Genomic DNA, 7,609 nt, shown 5'->3' with positions numbered 1-7,609 from the left:
GCTGGAACGCCACTCTTTTGTGAATGCGATTAGAGTTTAGGATTAGGGTTTATACAATTTTAAATATGGATACTTTTTTCATAAACACATCAGTTCACTTCAGAAGGCCTTTATTAAGCTCCCCGAGCCCTGTTGAGCACTTTTATGTTTGATGAATGTACTTGTTTGGACTTCAAAATCTTGACCACCATGCACTGCCATTATAAAGCTCGGAAGTGCCAAGACATTTTTTAATATAACTCAGATTGTATTAGTCTGAAAGAAGAAAGTCATATACACCTATAGGATGGCTTGAGGGTGAGCAAATCAAGAGGTAATTTTCATATTTGGGTGAACCCTTGTTAAAACTCCTCCTACATCTTTTTTTTTTACTGAATCACAAACTACATTTACATGATACACTCACTAACTTTTTATTGCCTTTGTTACCGTGAAAAACTTTTTTCAGTAGATACAAAAAAATATGGAAGCCTGTTATTTGATATATTTATTATATATCAAAGTGTTACTTTTATATATCACAACTGTGACTGTATTTATAATTGCATTTTTTCCACAGTTGCAAATTTGTGACTTCATCTCACATTTGTGACTTATTATCTGTGAAATATTTATTGTATATCAGAGTGCTACTTTTATATCTGAACTGTGACTTTATTTCTCACACTTGTGACTCATTTTTTTGTAATTATGACTTTATATCTTACATTGTGACATTTTCTGATTTTAAACTCACCATTACTTTTTTATATTGATGTCTTTCATAGGAAACATAAAAAAACTAAAACAAAGAACAAATTGAATTTTCACACTACCTACAAATATATATTTGTATAATATATATATGTGTGTGTGTGTGTGTGTGTGTGTGTGTGTGTGTTGATTTTCCAGTGTTTGTTGAAGAAGCTGTAGAGATCTGCTCCTCTGTCTGCAAAAGAAGACAAGTCTGCAAATTAAGTCAGCAACTTGGAAGAAAGCTGCATCTTCATGGATGAGAGAGCGTGGAAGCTCTTGGCTCTCGTGCGCGGCAGCAGAATGAAGATGTCACTTGTGACAAACTGGCTACTGTTGTGAGCACTCGGCCCATCACTTACACTGTCAGTGTGTTTGTTTATATACATCCATGTTCTTGTGAACTCGGGAATGCCTGGAATCTGAGATCTACAGCCACCCTGAGACTTCAGGTAACCATTCTTTAACTGTTGGTTTACTCTGTCTGTCTATCTGTCTACTGTATCATTCTGTCTGTCTGTTGTTCTATCTATCTATCCATCTATCCGTCTATCCGTCTGTCCGTCTGTCCGTCTATCGTTCTATCTGTCTGTCTGTCTGTCTATCGTTCTATCATTCTATCATTCTACCTATCGTTCTATTGTTCTATCTATCATTCTATCAACCTATCTAGCGTTCTATCTATCATTCTTTCTATTGTTAGTTCTATCTATCATTCTTTCTATTGTTAGTTCTATCTATCGTTCTGTCTGTCTATCATTCTATTGTTCTGTCATTCAATGTATCGTTCTGTTGTACAGTCTGTCTGTCTGTCTGTCTGTCTATCTATCTATCTATCTATCTATCTGTATCTGTCTGTTGGTCTGTCATTCTATCTACTGTATGATTCTGTCTGTTATTTTATCCATCCATCCATCCATCCATTGTTCTATCATTCTATCTATTGTACTATCTATCATTTTGTCGGTTGGTATGTCATTCTGTCTCATCTATAATTCAGGTAAAATACAAAGTCAAATTAGATTTCTAGCTAGGTTAAAATCAAATGTTCATCTTCCTGGAGTTCTGTGGGTCTTGCTAAGCCCTTTTTCCTCCCACCACTTATCCTAAGCAACTTTCCTCATTGACTGTGATGGCAAGGACAAATGTTCACCCCTTCTCTAAATCTTTGTTCTTTTGAGTCTACAATTCTGAAACCCTGATGGGGATTTCTGAAACAATAACCGGTAGATTTTCTCTCCAGCCTTGCTTAAAAAAATAATCACCTTTGAAATGCCAGCTATGATAAATGAGGCCTCTCAAAACTGGCTAGAGTAGTGTGTGATGTTATGTATGCATTTATTTTTCACATATTATGCAAGTTTTTGCATGTTACTGTGCAAAATTTGAAATGAGGCTGTTAGAAACACTGTAGCTTCAGACATCTTATCTATGTGGGTCCTTCTTAATGGGACTGATTCATAAATAGACAATCATAGTGCCTTTGGTTTTGTAAATCATCCTGAATAAGGCTTGGTTTTCAGCAGAAACTGAAATTCCAATTCTGATTCTCAGATTGTTTAGTGTAAATAAAAAGTCTGAAAACTGAGCAACAAAGGGGCAAAAGTTATATGACCCTCACAAGGATTTAGAGGCCTAGAAATAATTATTTTTTATTTTTCCCCAGTAATGAGGTCAGTCTCCTGCTAAGAGGGACCAGACTAAGAATTACTTTAGAAGACCCCCAAATATGAGGATCCCATTGCAATGGACCACGTAACTGTTATATTATAAAGTGATATGTCTGATATATTGTTAAATTTTGTATATATTCACAAAATGTGTAAATATATGTATTTTTTTGTACACAATTACCATTTCTGCTGACCTCCTAGCACCCCCGTGCAACCCCCACTTTGAAATCACCTACTCTATAAGTCTACTAATAAGTCAACCAACCGCTAGTTGTAACACTGTTAAACCGAGACCACCCCCTCCCAATATCCCTTCCAGCACCAAAACAGAGCACATTCATTCTAGATATTACTGATGGCCTTTGGCAGGCTGGTCCGGATTAGGTGATCTCTCAAGGGAGTGTATGAGATCACTGGCAGCTCTGCTCAGCATCGAACCACTATTACGAAAAATCGAGCTGGGCTCATTCATGCGTTTCTGTTTATTTTCGATGTCTTTTTTACCATCTGGTTTGCGGCTGTTTTCAATAGAAAGCATGCATGCTTCTCTATAATGCCATTTAAGAAACCATTAGAGGGAAGAAATTTGCAATAAATTAGGAGTTATTCAGTAATGAGCTCATGAGTGAAGCGCTCTAGAGTTCTTATTAATGACGGCTGGTCACAGACACTTAATTCAAAAACATTAGCTCTAATTCATTTGTTAATATTTATTAAAGTGGGCTTTAAAAGAGGAATGGTTTAGAGACGACGGAGTTGTAATTAGGCTTGGGCTGAAAATGACTCCAAGTGACTTTCTGGCTCACTGGCAACTCCTCACCAAGTTCATAAATGAAGCTCGGCTCCTCTGTAGAGCTCTGGGGTCAGTGAGAGAGAACAGGGGAACTGACCTAGATCAACCCCCTGCAGATGCAGAAATGTTCAATATCAAAACTGGCTGGATGAAGGAGAGATGAATATTCTGATAATTAGAGCTGGAATTAAAAAGCAGCTTTAATTAGAGCAGTGCTATAATGTACTGTTGACTGAACCCCTTGAATTATATAATGCATTTCAGGCATTTTTTTTGTTGTTGCTGCCACTCTTTAAAAAAAACAAACAAGATAAATAAAAAACAGTAGTGCCCATGATAGCGCCCCTTGTGGTAATTTGAATTAAGTGTACTTGATACATTATGAAATCTTGACACGTTTCCGAATAAGTAAAAGAAAAAAGTAATATAAATACAAAACAAAATCAAATAAAACAAAAATATGTAATTTTTTATATCTTTTGAAATGCAAAGACATCATTATATATTTTTCATCAATATACATATAAAAATTATATATGCTACCATTCAAAGGTTCAGTAAGATTTTTTTTATGGTTTTGATCTTCATTGTCTCTTATACTAACTAATGCTGCATTAATTTGATTGAAAATACAGTAAACACAGTGTGGGATATTATTCAAATTATTATCATTAAAGGAAATGCTTTCTATTTTAATATATTTTAAAAATTAATTTATTCATGTGTTATCATAGCTACATTTTTAAACCGCAATTATATGATCCTTCAGAAAGCATTCTTATTTTTTGCATATTAAAAAAAAATGTGATGCAGGATTTTTTCAAGATTCTTAGATGAATATAAAATTGAAAGTAACAGCATTTATTTTAAAAAGAAATGTTCTGAAACAATGTAGAAATGTTTACTGACACTTTTTTATTAATTTGATGAATAGAAGCATTGCTTTCTTAAAAAAAAAAACATCTTACTCACCCCAAAGTTATATAACAACTATGTAATAACAAATTACGTCTTTATATACAGTACATATTATGCAGTGTGTTGATTTCTTTCATTGTTCTGAAATGTGTTAATATGCGATTCAAACTGCATATATTCTCTATTTTTAATACATATACGAGAAAAAGGATGAATTCCTAACCAATAGCGACAAAGAGGAGCAGAGACAAAGATAACACTAACAGAAAGAGAATGCAAGAGAAGAAAGCGCTGGTTATGTGAGCGACACTGCCCTGTTTGGTGACAGCACTCGCTGTGGGGCTTCTGTCCCCTCAGACGTTCAGGGGTGAAGGAAAGAGCGGAGAGGGGAAGGGGAGGAATCACTCCAGGGGTGGAAGCGCTAGAGGAGGGGCGGCGAGGAGCAGTCATTCCCATGTGGCTCAGGCCCATCAGCACAGACAAAGTGAGGAGCACAGGGGGCACTTGTCTCCTCTAATCACACCACATCCCCTCTGATAAAACCGCTCGCTAGGCTCCCGCTGGAGGAGATGCAGACTATGACTGCGATTTGTTTGTTCTCCTGTTTACAATGGCTGGTTATTTGCTTGTTGGAAAAGTAGACCACTACTTAATGTCTGTTAGCGAAAAAGTGGTATGATCTATGAATATAGCATGACACAGCAGTGATACAGGTCATATTAAGGATATTTTAGGTTAATATATTTCTTTTAATACATTTTATATCTTATGAATGGAATTGACTATGAAATAAGATCCGATGGGGAAAATGTTCTTTAAATAAATCAAGTAAGTTTTCTTGCACATACTAAATACAAATATTTTGAACTTAAACTTATGACTAAATTAATTCATACATTGTAAATATTCAGAAAGTTTTCTTATGTTGAACTTAATATTCAAAAGATCAAAACTTGAACACATAAATAATTAGAAAAATATTATGGCCTAATAATATTTAAAAATATATATTCCCATTTTGTTTATTTAATTAATTATATTTAATTAATTGTTATTCATATTTCATTATATTTTTACCTATGTGAAATTTTTCCCCTTCTGTTTAGCTTTTATTATAATGGTCTGTTCCATAGATCAAATGTAAACTTTTAATTGCGTATTCCAAACTTAACATGTAGTGCAGTTTTTTGTTTTAAATTTAGTATTTTTTATTTTTAGTATTTTTTACATTATTTTTTTACATTTTCAAAAAAAACACAAAATAAAAATTTCAAGAAATTATTTAGCAATACATTTTTTAATAATGAAGAAAAAGGGGAAGTTCAAGACTACATGTTTGTTTTGGAAGCTTGCTAAATGTGTTCTTGTAATTTGAACCTTTCAACTAATGAATAGCGATTTAATATTTAGGTTCACATCAGCTCTTATAAGAATAAGAATCTCCTTTGCCATTATAAGCGCAGTTGTTTTGTATCTAGAAAAATAACATGTGAGGCCTTGTGAATATGACAAATCTCTTGCGGATTTAAGCAATGCTGAACTTCAGTGCTCATCACACTTTCACATGAATTGTTCTCATCCAACCATCACTTTTTTTCTGTCCTATTATGAAGTGTGTGTAAAAAACAACATTAATCGTTTGTTTCCGCAGTCATAAACCGTGAAGCCTCGAAGAGCGTGACTCCATCCTAACAATAATCCTGGTGAGTAATGGTCAGCTGCTGAATTTATTTTTTATTATACTCTCAGCATATCAGAAACTTGTTCAAAGACTTTATTTGTTTTATAATTTTTGGTTTAATTATTTGTAAAATGAACTTCAAGCCTCAACAAAGCGTCCCCCCCCCCCTTTTTTATTGTTGATGTTCCATGAAAACAAATAAGATAAAATGGCAAGAAACGACACAACTGTCCTTTCTTTTCTAATTTGTGTTGCATTTGCATATTTTTCTTATCAGCCAACATTTTATTTTCAAAGATGTGAGCATTTATACTGCTTTTAGCTGCCAGTCATCCTACTAAACAGCTACAATTGAATCATCAAATCAGACTAAATAACTGAGCATTAATGCTATTGTTTGTGAGTCATAATTAGCATTTTGTCTAATTGTGTCTGCAGGGAAACATGGGGTTAAAGAGGCAAAGACCCTTTCATTCAGATTTAACTCTTGTTCCACAAAGACACAAATCAGCCTAGCATACACACACACTCACTCACTCTCTCTCTCTCTCTCTCTCTCTCTCTCTCTCTCTCTCTCACACACACACACACCCACCCACTAGCATTTAGCATCTGTCGTTCTTAAGAAATATCTCTCTGCCCTTGGTTTCATGCCAGTCTGTAATGAATATGATGGAATGCGTGGAGCTATGCCACCTTATTTCTGGATGTAACCTGGTGTGAAAGGCACTGACCAAACAGATATGGAGGCTTATGCTGCTAATTACTGAGGCATGAGATGCCCGAAGCTGATTAACTCAAAAAGAAGCTGTCTAAATCAGATTCACACACAGCAAGTAAAATACCAGTACTGTTTGTGTTTACCACAATAACAGAATATCAGATCATTAACAAGCACATAAAGTGACCCTGAACAGCATTTATTTAAAATTTGTAATTTTATTTAAAAAAAAATGTTTTCACAATTTTCACATATATGTGTGTGTGTGTCTGTGTTTGTGTGTGTGTGTACTTGTTTATGCTACTGTCCCCACAAGGATAGTAAAACCCAAAATTTTTGACATTGTGGGGCCCGGCCTGCGGTCCTTGCGAGGGGAAAAAAAAAATTAAAAATAGTAAATGATGTTTATCTAAAAGTGTAATAATGCAAAAAGTGTGTGTGTGTGTGTGTGTGTGTGTGTGTGTGTGTGTGTGTATCACTGACGCCAAACAAGATTTTTTTTGTAAAATATATGATGTTGTAGTACCATTAATATTACTAATATTGAGGTTGCTGGGACACTTTTTTTTGCATTAGTGGCATTTAGTATGAATCTAGTCAATTTAAATTGGTTTAAGCATAGACTAAACAGCTCAGTACTGTTTAGAATAAAGTGGGAAAATATGGGGGGAGAACAACGGCTAATTTGTGATGATGTTGCACACAGTTACAAGACACGAAAGAAATCTTAAAGGTCACATATTTTACACATTTCTGGAGTTTTTTTTAAGTCTTGATGTCCTTAAGAATATATGTTTGTGGTATAAGTACCAAAAACCATCTCAATATATTTTTACAGCTCCTCTCTCAGAAGCTCTGCAAAGAACAGGTCGATTTTGGCCTGTCTAACTAATATTCATGAGCCTCTCTTCTGATTGGTCTGTTGTTTTCTGAGTGACGCACGGCCAGGCCAACTACAGGTAACTAGGGTCATGTAGGGATACTCACAAGCAGGGCCATTTCTAGGCATAGGCGAGCTAGGCGGTCGCCTAGGGCGCCACCAGCTGAAGGGGCGCCAATGAGCGCACGTACTGGCACTTTTAGCAGGGTTG

The 7,609-nt window shown here is 35.1% G+C and overlaps 1 long non-coding RNA gene across 1 annotated transcript in view; it reads left to right on the top strand.

Moving 5' to 3' along the window:
- Positions 1–898: 898 nt before the first annotated feature.
- Positions 899–7,609, top strand: part of LOC107671879 (uncharacterized) — an 11,338-nt gene continuing 4,627 nt past the window's right edge. Inside the window, exons 1-2 of the long non-coding RNA XR_001632269.1 lie at positions 899–1,184; positions 5,768–5,819. This is a non-coding gene — a long non-coding RNA (uncharacterized LOC107671879). The remainder of the gene's footprint in view (positions 1,185–5,767; positions 5,820–7,609) is intronic.

Source organism: Sinocyclocheilus anshuiensis, unplaced genomic scaffold (genome assembly GCF_001515605.1).
Source record: "Sinocyclocheilus anshuiensis isolate Anshui unplaced genomic scaffold, SAMN03320099.WGS_v1.1 scaffold1089, whole genome shotgun sequence".
Lineage (NCBI taxonomy): Eukaryota > Metazoa > Chordata > Actinopteri > Cypriniformes > Cyprinidae > Sinocyclocheilus > Sinocyclocheilus anshuiensis.
This window is presented reverse-complemented; position numbering and strand designations above follow the sequence as displayed.